The sequence below is a fragment of the Microtus oregoni genome, unplaced genomic scaffold, assembly GCF_018167655.1.
Source record: "Microtus oregoni isolate MIOR12 unplaced genomic scaffold, Mior012 000015F_ref0000493, whole genome shotgun sequence".
NCBI classification, from domain to species: Eukaryota; Metazoa; Chordata; class Mammalia; order Rodentia; family Cricetidae; genus Microtus; species Microtus oregoni.
Genome location: NW_024543074.1, coordinates 18,978,123 through 18,993,264, shown reverse-complemented (window position 1 = coordinate 18,993,264; position 15,142 = coordinate 18,978,123). Strand labels below are relative to the sequence as shown.

General features: G+C 47.5%; 1 non-coding gene across 1 annotated transcript; it reads left to right on the top strand.

Moving 5' to 3' along the window:
• Positions 1-5,977: 5,977 nt before the first annotated feature.
• LOC121457182 lies at positions 5,978-6,079 on the top strand. The gene has a single exon (XR_005975684.1). It is a non-coding gene; the product is annotated as a U6 spliceosomal RNA (small nuclear RNA).
• Positions 6,080-15,142: the final 9,063 nt, after the last annotated feature.

Here is a 15,142-nt window from a genome sequence, read left to right as displayed (position 1 = left end):
AAGCTTAGCCTCACCTCAGATTCACTTACTTTTGAATATGGGTATATAGGGGGTGAGATATACGTGAGCTTGTGCATATAAAGGGCGGGATATATGTGTGCATGGGCATATAAAGGGCAGGATATATATGTGCATGGGCATATGCATAAGGGAATCAGAAGACAGCCTCTGATATCATCCCTCAGGCACCATCCACTTTTCTTAAGATTTATTTTCAATATTTTCTAATTGTGTGTGTGTGTGCCATCTGTCTGGGGGCGGGGGGATGTCTGTGTGTGTGCCTGTCTGTCTGTCCTTTTTTTTTTTTTTTTTTTCGAGACAGGGTTTCTCTGTAGCTTTGGAGCCTGTCCTAGTACTAGCTCTTGTAGACCAGACTGGCCTCGAACTCACAGAGATCCGCCTGCCTCTGCCTCCCGAGTGCTGGGATTAAAGGTGTGCGCCACCACCGCCCGGCTCTGTCTGTCTGTCCTTTGTCTATGTGTTTGTCTGTCTGTTGTCTGTCCTGTGTGTGTCTGTACATGTCATCTGTCCTGTGCGTGTGTGTGTGTGTGTCTGTTTGTCTGTCATCTGTCCCATGTGTATTTCTGTTTGTATGTGTGCATCTCTGTATGTATGTGTCTGTGTCTTGTGTGTCTCTGTCTGTGTGTCTAGCTGTGTGTGTTTGTATGTGCATGAGTGCAGATGCTCTTGACCTGGGGTGTTGGATCCCTTGGAGTTGCCCAACATGGGTCCTGGGAACCAGACTTTCTCTCCAAGAGCAGTCCATGCTCTTAACCATCTTTCCAGCCCAACTTTTTGTTTGTTTGTTTGTTTCATTTTGAGGCAGTGTCTCTCACTGTGCTAGAGCTGCCCCAGTAGGCTAGGCTAGCTGGCCAGTGGCCCCAGGATCTATTAGTCTCTGCCTCTCCAACACTAGGATTACGGGCATGCATCACCAGTTTCTTTCTTTTTTTTTTTCTTTAAATACAGCAATACACAGGATGAATACCTTTATTACATTTGTCCTTCAACCATCATTCTTGCCTTCTGTCTAGTGGACATGCACACTTCAAGGTTTTTATTTTCAATGCATCAGGAACCAATAAATCTGTGACAGAGTTAACCTATACATGGCAAAATACATAAAATACACCTTCCTTTGTTTCATAATAAATAAACCTGTAGCATGGTAAAGAATAGTTCAAACTACCATGGGGAAAGTTGTATAAATAAAGCAACTCATACATCAGGAATATTTTGTCCTAACAAATTTACAGTACATAAGTTATCCCACCCAAGTTCATACCTTATTTTTTTCTATCTGAAAGGACTTTGAAAGTGAATAACAGGGAAAAAATTAAATAAACTTTTAAAATGTAGAATTTTTTATATTCAAGTTGTAGGTCTTTCTCTTTGTCAGGGAGGGTCTGCATGTGTTGTATCTACTGTAACAATCTGAAGACAGCATTGAAAGGTGTCCGCTAACAGCACCATGCATTGTCCTAGTAATATATCTATAAACTATAATCTCATCAACACAAGACAAAACAACAAGCAGGAAGAGTCTTGGGTTTTCACATTACCTTGTCCATTCAAGTAAGCTTAAAAATATATTTTATATTTTCCTACTTTTCTTTTCTTCTTAAATAAACCATGGATCATAAAGGACAATCTTTCACCAAAATGTATATTTCTTTGATGTGCTTTGAACTCTTCCAGAAAAAGAAAAGGATCTTTAAAATAAATTAATTTAAAAACCTGTACAAATAAAAGTATTCACAGACCCTTATTAACAATGACAAGATTACATCAACCAGCACACAAAACAGATTCCTACAAGTCCTGGGGAGGGGTGTCTTCAAGGTCCCTGAGGGTAAATTAGTGCCCCTTAGTATATGTGTGGCATCTCCAGTCTCTTAACGTGGGTTCTGGGATTTAGCTCTGGTCCTCACGCTTGCAAGGTTAGCGCCTTACCCACTGAGCCATCTCTCTACTCCAGATTTCTTATCTAGGAAATGCACGTGGTAGGCCCTGATTTACACATTGTCCCACACCAACTCCAGAGACAATCCCCCGCCCCCGTTTCCCTACCACTGACTGCTCTATGAACTTGAATAAGACTAATTGTGGCTAGTTACTCAACAAGGAAATGTCACAGTGAACTTCACAGTCAAGCTCTTCTTGATCCTAAAACCAGGAACTTTCCACTGTTACATGTGTCCCCCTCCACCCCGAGCTACCCACCAGCTCAGCCACTGTGAAGTTGGGGGAGTCTTTTCGCCTTTTCAAACCTCCATAGCTACAGCCCAAACACAAAGAAAGAATGATCCAGTGGGCAAAGTGCCTGCTGCTCAGGCATGAGGACCTGGCGGTTTTAGTTTGTTTTTTCCTTTTCTTTTGTTTTCTTTTCTTTTCTTTCTTTTTTTCCCAAAACAGGGCTTCTCTGTAGCTTTGGAGCCTGTCCTGGAACTCACTCTGTAGACCAGGCTGGCCTCAAACTCACAGAGATCCACCTGCCTCTGCCTCCCGAGTGCTGAGATTAAAGGTGTGTGCCACCACTGCCCAGTTGAGGACCCAAGTTCTAATCTCCAGCACCCACATGAACAACACAGCAGTGTATATCTGTGACCCCAGATCCTGGAGTAACAGAGGCAAGCATACCCCAGGGGCTCACTGGCCAGCCAGTCTAGTTGAAAGGGTAAGCTTCAGAGGGAGACCCTGCCTCAGCAAACAGTATAAGTTGGTAGAAGGGAACATCTGACGTCAATGTGGCCTCCACACGCACTCGTGGGCATACCACAGACAGCCACTCCCAGTACAAGTTCCATGCAGGACATCCAGAAGCTGGGACCAGACAGGAATGATGGTTACCACATCTCCATGACGTAAGAGTTCCCTCTTTGTTCTTACTTGTTTCGCTTTTTAGGCACTTTGCTCTGTAGACAAGGCAGGTCTCAAACTTGAAATCCTTCTGCCTCCGCCGCCCAACTGCTGGGATTGCAAGCATGTGTCCACCACACAGGCTTGCCCTCTTCCACCCCAAATCATTCCAGCAACCAAAAATAACTCCCCTACCCTAAAGTGACTGAAGGGACAATTGTGTAGCCCTTGGCAATCACCAGACAAGTAATCTCTGCTCTGTTGTCCCTCCTAAGAAGAAACTTTCCTTCATGACTCCTGGGAACCCTACCTTAGCTGCTGGGGAGTCACCATTGCTCTGTAGATCTCTGATGGGAGCGTATGTGAGTACATGTCTTCCTTCAGTTTAAAAAAAAAAAAAAAGCAGAAACCAAATCCACCCTAGAAGTTCCACCCTAGAAAGAATCCTATTCTAAGAATTCCACTCCTAAGAACATGTAAATCATCCAAACAACTCCAAAATCCGTGCACATAGAGTGTGTGGCCGAACCCACAACACAGTGACAATAAGTAGGTTAAGCTGATGGAGGCCCCCTCTCCGGGCCTAGGAAGCCACCATCAGAAGAAAAAATGTTGGCAGCTGTCGAGGGCACAAGGGCCTTTGGGGTTCCCCCTCTTTCCAAATTCAAATGGCAAAGAATGGTTTACATTCTTATAATAATTGGAAGAAAATAAACTCTACGGAGAGGAAGGACAAACATCTGTAGCTCCATGATCGGAACCTTTCCTGTGGAGGTGAAGACAGGGAGGACTCTGGCCTGCAGTGTGGTCACACAGCTTCCCTGTTCCAACTAGAGTCAGGGCTGTGCCACAGGGGAAGACAGGCCTGGGAGGCTGTGCCCAGTCAGGGTGATGCTGGGTGACCACCAGCCTTGTTCTTTTCACCCCATCTGCAGCTGTGTGAGTGAAAACAGCCAGACACAAAGCAGCAGAGAGGGTATTATTCCCACATCATAAAAGTATTTGGTGGGAGGTGGGAGATGAGCGTGGCTGTTTTGGAGCTAAGTTTCTCTCCCTGTAAGGTGGGAGTGATAACAACAACTGTATCTCACAGAAACAGAATGCCCCTGTGCGTTCAGCAGGACACGTGGGGCCTAACCAATGTTAGTGCCGGGCTACGTATTTTGCCACAGGAGAACTGACTGGAACAGTGTTGTTTTTCTGGGGGAAAACACCACCCTTGCTCCCCACACCTATCCTACATAATCAGCCACCAGGAAGCTGAGTCCAAACAGAGGAAGTCCCTCTAGTGAAGACAGTCCCTTCTTTTTTCTGTTTGTTTGTTTGTTTTTTGAGACAGGGTTTCTCTGGGGCTTTGGAGCCTGTCCTGGAACCAGCTCTTGTAGACCAGGCTGGCCTTGAACTCACAGAGATCCGCCTGTCTCTGCCTCCCGAATGTGAGGAGAGTCCCTTCTATACTGGGACATCTGAGAGGACGATACCAGGAAGCTCTCATGCACCTGCCCCAGAGTCGACTCTCACAGCATTTTGATAGAACAAAATCAGAAACAAGGAATCCAAGAACAGCATTCAGAGACCGTGAAAATAAATAAAACAGAACTACCAGCCACAGAGGATGTGCTGGGAAATGAGGGGGGAGTGGGGAAGATGCATCGGACAAAGCAGGATTTTATCACCTGAACCTGTGCTGCTCTTCTACAGAAGAAACCGGCTGCTCATTCAGTGCCACTTGCCACAGATAAAGCACCCAAGAGGGTAGCTGTGTGCTGAGCGGCAGAGGGCTTGGACCAGAAGCTAGGACAATGTCACACGGGGAACAGGTGGAGGGACTGATTCTCGCCAACATTTCGCAAATTATTTTGCATCCCACAGGCATTCATGACTATTTCAGCTTTGATAAGCACACCCATTTCTCCTATTTTGGAGATTTTTCAACTTTTCAGCGTTAGATTTTAATTTTAGGCATATCTGTCTTCCTTACGTTTTTTTTTTTTTTCATTCCTCCCAAGCACTGGCCTAACCATCATTTCAACTTCTGAGCCTCCAAGGGACTCCATGTGCACAACATTTATGCACGACAGCATTTAGATGCCGGTTCTCCCAATGTGGAGATCCAACTGTCTGGCGCTTAAACACAGTGGGCATTCATCTTGAACGTCTTACCCTGTTTCTAAGACAGGATCTCACTGTGCAGTAGCCCAGGCTGGCCTCAGAACTCACAACCCTCTTGCCCCCACCTCCCAAGTGCTGGGATTACAGGCAAGTGTCACACGCCTGGGCTCCTCAATGTCCTGTCCAAGCCAATATCACAAGTTACTGACCAATCCCATTCTAGCCCTGAATCAGAGGCTGCCAGGTTGATGCTGGTTGCTAGGGTAATGTCCTATGGGGACAAGGCAGCTCTACATCTTTGGTTTTATCTAGCCATCCTGTGAACCCAGAACACGTTCTTACCCCAGCTAAGCTTCGTTCCACTTCAGCTAACCACCCTGTGTCCCAAAGCCCAGGTTCCAACTGGAGATGAAGTATGTGAATTTTGGATGAGTAGATTTTTCCGGAATGCCTGGCTTTTTACAGAGTAGAAATTGCTTTTCTAGCTGGGCGGTGGTGGCGCACACCTTTAACCCCAGCACTTGGAAGGCAGAGGCAGGCGGATCTCTGTGAGTTTGAGACCTGCCTGGTCTACAGAGGGAGTTCCAGAATAGGTTCCAAAGCTACACAGAGAAACTCTTGTCTCGAAACAACAACAACAAAAAAAAGCAAGCAAACAAACAAATAAAAGGTGGGTAAGAGCTACTTATATAGGGCCAGGCAGTGAACACTGAACTAACTCACTGGACACAGCCCAGGCTGCAGCTCCTTGAATAGATCATGTGAGCTTATCACATGATCAACTTGAAATTCAGGAGGTTCTAGAAAGAACCAGGTATGGGTACCATAGCCTCTGGTCTTAGGAGAACTGTCTACATGAGACACAACGGGAGTATAGTCTCAGCTCTCAGAGAAGCAGCCAGCCTAGCTAAGCAAAAGGAGAACATGACGATATCCATGAGGAGCCTCGCCTCTTTAGACGTCAAGAGAACACACAGTAAGTCAGGGCCCCTCATCTATCAAAAGAGCAAAGGTTCATCAGCACCAGGACTACTTAACAGTACAGAGAAGATAGGCATGGTCCCTACACAAGGACGATGCAAAAATCCATAAAGTACTCCGTATTTTAAGAAAAAAAAATTTAAAAAGGAGCAAGGGTTTTGGGGTTTATTTTTGCTTTGTTTTGTTTGAGACAGAGTCTCTCTGTGTAGTCCTGGCTATCCTAAAGCTCACTATGTAGACCAGGCTGGCCGCAAACTCACAAAGATCCATCTGCCTCTGCAGCACCAGGGGTGCTGGGATGAAAGGCTTGTGCCACAATACGCAGCCTGAGTAAAGGATTCTTAAATACGGGTGAGGGGCTGATGCAGACAGAAAAGGGCTCTCTGGCTGCTGGCAATTGCTCTATTACTCAAGAGCGTTTGAAAGCGTTGGGGGGCACGTACTAACGGCGTTAAGCTATTCACATCCCTTCATAACCCTGTCGCTAAAGTCTGCTCTAAATGAAACACAAGCTGCTTTATTATCAGAGCGACCCTCTGCAGCAGCTTTTGTAACGTTAGAAGGTAATAACTCACGTACTGCCCGATAGTCGGTATGGTAAGCCTTTACAGAGCCTCACGGTAGAGCACCCTGTGGCCATTAAACAAATGTTTATGGAGGCTGTAGGAACACTCACGGCGATGTTTATGTTATCGTGCTAAATGACATGGGGAGATACAGAGTTATACATGCAGCACAATTTTAACTACATAAAAATTCACATGAAAGAACGGGCAGAAATGCTTTCACATATTACACAGCCCCCGGAGATTAGTCAGGCTGAGTGGCTTTTTAAACCCTTTTTAAAATATATTTTATCTTGATACTATTGCAGATTTACAGACAAGTTGTAAGAACGCCAGAAACGGTCCTATTTCTCCTGCCCTGGTTTCCTCGCAGTTAATATCGTCCCACATTCACTTCACTGTGTGCGTGTGGACCCTCACTGTTTCCACGTGTGCACGGAGGATTTGATTCCAGTATGTTCTGAACCATTCGAGAGCAAGCTGCAGACATGACATCCTGCCGTGCCTAAAAACTCCAGAGTAGTTCCCACAAACACAGGCGTAGATGTATAACCACACCTGACAAACCGAGAAATCAACAGCCCCACCTCACCCTCCGACCCACAGACCTCAGACAAATTTTGCCGCTGTCCCAACGACAGGACTTTTGTCCCCTCCTTTCCAGTGTGGGATCTGATCTAAAAACACACCACATTTAGTCATTCAGATGGTTTTCTTTTGTTCTTTGTTTTTGTTGCTATTTGGGGTTTTGCTTTGCTTTTGTTTGTTTGAGTTGTACAGACTTTTTTATAGGTTAACCCTCAACCTGGGCCAGCTTCTACTTCTTTATGGCAAGATCCAAGCTATGTAGAATAAAAGGCTTTGCCTTCTCCCTGTGTTTCTACTCTTTATACCGATATGGGTTCCTAGATTTCAATTTCCTTCAATGGCATTGTCGGTTACTATTATTATCTAGGCTGGTGTTCAACAGCCCAGGCTTGGCCAGCGGAAGTCCCTTCCAGACAATTACTCTGTCCTCTCAAGCCACCCTCTGAACACATCCTTAAAGTACACATGTTCCAGGATCATCTGGGAACAGGTTTGCTTCATTGTGGTTGACAATAGTTACAGAAGCCAAGACCTAGAATCTTGGTGTGTTCTGTTGCTTCTGGAACCTTGAAAACCAAACAACACACATGCATGCACACACACTGACTATAGCTGCATGGATTTACATGTATCTGAAACTATACAGTGTTTCACTGAATTCCTGGTGTGAATGCATACATAAATCTAGATATTTACATAGACGAATTCAAACCCTCCCAGCTCCTCAGTTCTTTCTAGCTTCCCCCAGGGGACTGTGTCTGCACACCACTTCCCTAAGGAGAAACCCAGCTCCCGGTATCCTTCATGTTATCCGTTATTTGCTCAGTGTAAGGACCCTGACAACCCCACCAGTAGCCTTCTCAACTCTACTCCTCAACCCCTGGGTAGACCAGAACCTCTGTGAAGCCCCCAAAACCAGAAGGACCAGTTACATTGCAAAGCATATTATAGCATCATCATATAGCGTCACCTCCCGCACCTCGCTCTCTCCCCTGACTAAACAATTTAAGACATAACACCTGCACTCCCACAGAGGCTGCAGAGCCACATCTCATATTGTTACCATCATAGCCCTAATGTGGTTGCTGGTACTCTGCAACACAGGCAGCTGGAACCATCTTTTTCTTCATCTCCACCCTACTCCTGTGCGTACGTGCCCGAGGCTTCAGCTTCCATCACTATGGCCTTTCCAAGAGACCTTCCAACAGTTTCTTCCCAGAAACCCTGCACTGGTTTGAATGAAAATGCCCCCATAGGCTCATATTTTGAATATTTGGTCCCCAGTTGGTAGAACTGTTTGGGAAGGATTAGAAGGCATGGACTTTTTGAAGGAGACGTGTCAGTGGGGGTAGGTTTTGAGGTTTCAAAAGACTTACACCATTCCCACTCATCTCTCTCTCTCTCTCTCTCTCTCTCTCTCTCTCTCTCTCTCTGCCTCCTTGCTGTGTGTCAAGATGTGAGTTCTCAGCTGCTATCCCAGCTGCCTGCCATTATTCCCTCACTCTACCGTTGTAGACTGTAATCCTCTTGAACCATAAGACCAATTAAACTTTTATAAGTAGCCTTGGTCAGGGTGTCTTATCCCAGCAACAGAAAAGTAACTAACACTTTTCTATTGGGTGTTGGTGGCCCCTTCCCCATCAGGCCTTGCACGAAGCATCTTCTCTCAGAAGGGAACCCCTCCAACTCATTCCTCCTCCTCATCCTTACAGGCCGGGCGCTAAGGAAACTGAACTTCGTCCAGCCCAGGGAGAGAGAGGATGGAAGCACAAACTGCTCCACGAAGGTGATTTCAGAGCATCACTCATGGTCAGGCAGAACAGAGGGGCAGTAGGAGGACAAAGCAGGGTCTAGAGTTGGGAGCTAAGGGCAATGAATGGCTGGGCAAGGGTCAGCAAGTTGGGACACTACATAGGATACCTACACAGTGTGGTTTAACGCCACCCCATGACTCAATGTGTTGGGTTTTTAGATTAGATCCCACACTAGAAAGGCAGGGACAAAAACCAAGCTGCTCTGGATGACAGAGCCCATGCTCCAGACAATGCCCAGGCAGGACCCGGCCATGTGTCCTGTGGACTTCAAATTTGGCCTTAGGCTCAAGCTTTTCCCACATTTTCAGCCCAGCCCCCTCTGCCTGGGAAGGTGTGGAGGCTACCTCTGCTCCAAACCTACCATGCTCACTCCCCACAGCATGGGGAAGGGAAGTGGGACAAGAGAGGTGTCTCATGGCCCCTCACACTGGGCAGCACTGGCTCAGCCTCAGAGAGCAGCTAAGCTGAGCACAGCACGGCAGGAGGTTCATGATGCCAGTGACAACAGACTGGCAGCAAGGACCCAGATGGCCTCCTTCTGGGAGGCAGCAGTTGTCAGGCCTCTCTCCCAGGACAGCAGCAGACTGGGAGAAGTTCCATGATTCCCTGGACATTGCCCTGACGACGAGAGCCCTCGGCCTCACCAAGTGACTGTGGCAGGGTTTTCTCTGTCAGCGTGACTGGGCCATGAGATGACTGGGAATTAATCTGTGTCTCTGTGAAGATGTTGAAACACCACTGTTGACTCTCTTGGGTCTCGGGGTTTTAGACACAAGCTACAGCTGAAACATCAAGTCTCTAGGGTCTCCAGATGGCCAACTCACCCTGCAGATCTTGAGATACCCACACACCTTATGGGCAGTTTCTCTGGAGAACCCCGGTAAACCCAGTACTGTTTCTTCAGTATTGCCGGGGGGTAAGGACACAGGAACTCACACCCTAAGGCCAGCAATGTACACACACACACACACACACACACACACACACACACACACACACAGCTGCTTCAGGCAAGGTAGGGCCCAGCTGAGTGGAACAGGCTCTCTCAGGATTTCAGGCCAGTGGCTTGCTTGGCAGCCAGCAGGAAGAAACATGTCTAATTCAAAGTCACAAAACAAACAAGCAAACAACAACAACAACAAAAACTACTTGGTCTTGGCAGGGGCTTCCTCTCACAGGCCTCAATGAGCCCCTCTATAAAATGGGAATGATCCCACCCACAGCAGTAGCACCGACTGTTATATTCCAGGACGGGTCTTAGTACATTGATAAGATACATTAATGATAACTCGGGGAGGGGGCATTGCTCTCCCCCATGCTGTCCCCGTTTCTGCCTCTTTAGAACACTGGTGTCAAAGAAACTGAACCGCTCAGCCAGCACAGTGGCCATGGATAACTGAAATATCTCACCCACCTCACCCCTTCTCAAAAACACTTAGGAAACCAGCAAGGGCCCTCTCGTCCATCCTCAATGCCAGGCTGAACCTGGCCCATTTCAGAAACGGCCAAGCTCACTCTTTCCCCTGACTCATCCCCAAACCACACCAGCTCCTCGGGATTTACCAAAATGAAGATATTTGGAGGCCACAGACTCACCACGGGCCCTTGGAGCATACCGCCACTTGTGCAGTTCTGGAGCTGAAGGCTTGGGGATGTCATCAGTCGGTGGCCAAGAGGGGCACCAGACAGGTCTGGGAAGCCTCCCTCGAACTGGGTTTTAAGGAGAAGGTGCAGCCATAGGCTCAGCACCCACAGCACAAATTCCACCCTGGGCTGGTTAGCAATGCAAGATCTCAGACCCCACCCCTGACTGACCAATCCAGAGTGTGTGGGAAGGGCCCAGCCACCTGCGTGGAAAACCACCACCTGAAGTCACCAGTTCTCAAACCTGATGTTCATTAAAAAGGCCCGTGGGGCTCTGAAACGTTCCGGGTCATAATTCTAACTCGGCTGGTCTGTGCCCACACAGCTCCGCTGCTGAGGAACGCCCCAGGCTAATCCTGCTCACCTGAGTTTCCCTCCACGTGCTCAGAAAGCTAAGAGCTTAGCTAGAAAGCCACATAAAGGGACTTAAGACAAAGTGTATGCACCTTCCTTAAAAGCCAGCTCCCAGAATCAGAAACGGCTTGACCTGTAGAGGCACTTGCTGCCAAGCTTGACTAAGTTGAGTCCCCGGGACTCACCTGATGGGAGGAACAAACTGACTATGGCAAGCTGTCCCCTGACCTGACTGGCCATGTATACCATGGCACAACACCCCACCCCCTACCAAACACACACGATAAATGTCAAAATATTAAAAAAAAAAAAAAAAAAAAAACTTTAAGGCAGTTCCTGTCCCTTTGTCTCACTTCCTTACTTCTGGCCCTGGACTAGCGGGTAGACCTATCTTTGCATCTCTAGAGAGGCTCAGCCTGGGACCTACCTGTGTGTTGTACTCAAAGGTCCCTATGGAAACCTCCATATCACCATGCCTCAGCTTCCTCGTCCTCAATATGGCCTCAGACTCCTAAAAGACAGACTCCAGCATGGGAGTCAGCCCTAGGCCAGAGCGGAAGAGAGTACAGACGGCCTTCTGCCGCCCAGCTGCCAATCACAGCCTCACCCTGGCAGCCTTCAGCCTCTGATTAGCAAGCACACAGGCTGACGATGTACAAAGGCCGGCTTCCAGCCACCTCACGCGGAAAAGGGACTTGGTGGGGGTTGATGCGTCTCTGCAGAGCGCTTGCCTAGCAGGCTTAAAGCCCTGAGTCCAATCCCCAGCACCCCGTGAAACTGGACGTGGTGGTGCCTGTCTACTGTAATCACAGATGAAAGCAAGAGGGTCAGAGGTTCAAGGTCATCCTTAGCTATGGAGCAAGTCTCAGGCCAGCCTGGGCTGCACGAGGCTCTGTCAGAAGGGACGAGCTGGAGAGATGGCTCAGCTGTGAAGATCACTGACTGCTCTTCCAGGAGACCCAGGTTCAATTCCCAGCACCCACAAGGTCACTCACGAATCTCTGCAACTCCATTTCTAGGGGATCTGTTACCTTCTTCTGACCTCCGAAGGTACCAGGCACACACGTGGTACACAGACACCAATGTAGGCAAAACTCACATATACAATTAAAATAAGATATTTTTAAAAGGAAGGAAGGAAAGGAAGCAGGCCTAATAGGCTTTCCAAACTAAAAATGAACCTCAGGTCTACACCCAGTCCTCCAGGGTATCTTTCTTCTGTCCTTGTTAGTGGCTGTGTGAGTTCTCTCCTGCCAGCAGCTTTGGTCTATGAGGTGACCTGCTGGCCACCAACATTTCACAGCCTATCAGCTGAGTGACCTCGGGAGAGTCTGAGCGTGCAGTTCCAGGACAAGCCTTAGGTTTATTTTCACTAGCTTAGCTTGGGCTCCTTGTCTATCTCTAGCCCAGTCAAGGGCTGCCCAGAGGACTCTGATGAACCAGATGGACCTGGAACATATGCCATCTCTTCCCACTGAGGGTGAGGAGGGAGGATTCCAGAGGGAAATTGAGGAGCAAGCGTGAGGCAGGAGGATGAGAGCTGTGTACTAACATCCTGCAGCACGTAACTGTGAAGGGTCAGGACCCAGCCACTGCTTCAGCAGACGCGGGCCAGCAGCACCCTCTCTTAGGGCATGACGGTCACTGTCTTGTGCTTTTCTATTCTCTGTGGGAACTGGGCCGGAGAGATGGCTGGAAAGCGGTTAGAACACTGGCTGCTCTTCCAGAGGACCTGGATTCAATCCCTAATACCCACAAGGATCACAACTGTCTATGATCCAGTTCTAGGAGACTTGATTCTCTCTTTTGACCTTTGCGGGCACCAGATACACATGTGATACACAGACATATACATGTAGGCGAGACCCTCACTCACATAAGCCAAATCGTTTTCTTTTGAGAAGACGATACTGGGAACTGGGTATGGTGTCACACATCCATAATCATGAGGCTGAGACAGGAAATCACAGGCTTGATCAGATTTTTCTTTTGTCCACCAGCTTTCAAATCATGACACAGAGACTTTTTATTAATTATGAAAGCTCAGCCTATAGCTTAGGCTTATTCCTAACTAGCTCTTATAACTTAAATTAACCCATTCATATTCATCTATGTTCTATCACACGGTGTTACCTCTCTTCCATCTTGTACCTCCTGCTTCCTCTCTGTGTCTCCAGATATCTCCTGTGCTCCTAGATTCCCCTCCTCTTCCTTTCTCTCCAAGTCCTACCTCTACCTCCCGTCTAGCTATTGGCCGTTCAGCTTTTTATTACACCAATCACAGCAAATACATCTTCACACAGGACACAGATATCCCACAACACACAAGTTTCAGACAAGCCTGGGCTACATAATCACTTCAGATCCTAGGGGTGGCGGCGGGGGCAGGGGTGGTTCAGTTGGGGATGTACTAACCGCTATTCAACTATACATTTATTTTACAATAATAATAAAAAAAAATAAAAATGTCTCCCTGAGACTGGATCTAAAGAAGTAAGCAATAGGTGGAAACCATACACGAGGTTCTTAAAGAAACCTGAGCCTGGGAATCTCATAGGATTGGGCCCCGGGTTAGGAATCCAGTTTGTCTTCCTGTTAAGGAGGCTGCTTTTAGAGCCAAGTTAAGAATAAATAAATAAACGAGTGACATCATCACAGCTGTGATTTCCACGCTGCTATCCATGGCTTACTGTAGACCTACCATGGTCCCCACAAGGTGTTATCATCCTACAGCTCATGAAGTCTGAGAGACATTCTGAAAACAGGACACTGCTGGCGCCCAACAGTTGGCAGCATTTTTGCTTTCCTTTGTAGGGGAGGCATGGAAGAAAACCAACGATTACCAGACACCTTGGGTTCCTGCAGTACTGTGACTAGAATAAGAACATCTTGGTCTGCTGCTCTGGTCCAGTTCAGGAAGTAAGCCTGCACGGAGATCTGCATGGCACAGGGACATCTTGAGGGTGACACGCAATCCTGGGGAGAATTACCGGCAGCAAGTTTGCTGCCCTGGCCATTCCTATGTTATTAAATCCAAGCCCTGCCCACCAAGGGCCTGCACAGCTGGGCAGGACGTATCTAGAAGAGGAAATTGGTTTCTCAGACGTGCAGTGTTTGCAGAGGAAGGAAAATGTGGTGTTTATTCCGTGAGCCCTGCACCTGCGCTGAGGAACTGCCTGTGGTGTTAGTGACCAAGCAATAGCTAAAGGCCCTCAGGAGCCCCCAGGGCTGGACAAGAGCCCATCTTTGGAGAGGAAGACAGCAGTCAGCAATTACCTCAGAAGTGGTCTGTCTCTGTTGTGAGGAAGTGCTGTTTGACTTAAGAAGCCTGGGTGTCTTCCCAACAGCCCTGGGTTCCTCAGACTACATGGATGCTCACACTCGGCTTCTTATCCTGGCCATACACCCAAGGAGATGCTGGGAGGGACAGGGTGGGGGTTTGCCTAGGCCCAGGAGCCAATGGCTGAGGATAGTTGGAATTTTATTGGGGCGCCAACCAGCTTCCAAATAAAGACAAGGAGACTTACCAATTATGAACGCTCAGCCTTAGTTTGGGCTTGTCCCACCAGCTCTTTTAACTTGACTTAACCTGTTTCTATTCATCCACATTTTGGCTTGGGGCTTTTTACCTTTCTCTCATTCTGTATGTCCTACTTTCCTGTTTCCTCCATGTCTGGATGGCCCCTGGTGTCTCCCTGGCATCTCTTTTTCTTTCTCCCTGACCCTAAATTCCTCCTCCTACTTACTGCTCCTGCCCAGAAGTCCTGCCTGTACCTCCTCATTATTGGCCATTCAGCTTTTTATTAGAACAATCAGGTGCCTTAAGCAGGTAAGGTAAAACAACAACCCATCTTTACACAGTTAAGCAAATATTCTGCAACATAAACAAATGCAACACATCTTCACATAATTTAAACAGATGCAACACATCTTTGCATAAACAAATATTCCGCAACAGCTAAGCATCACTCCTAGGAAGCAGCCTATGGTGCCAGCAGGAATTGGGGTGGAATCAAGTGTGGCCATGCACCTGTAATCCCAGCAGCACTTGAAAGTTTGAGGCAGAAGAATTTCCAGTTCCAGAAGAGTCTGGGTTAGAAAGCTAGACTCTGGGGGGAAAAAAATTGAATCAGATATTTAGAGTCACTATCTTTTTTGAGACTCAAGACATAGAACAACAAATTCCAAGGTTTCCTAAAATCCACCATGAGCTGCAGGTAAGCT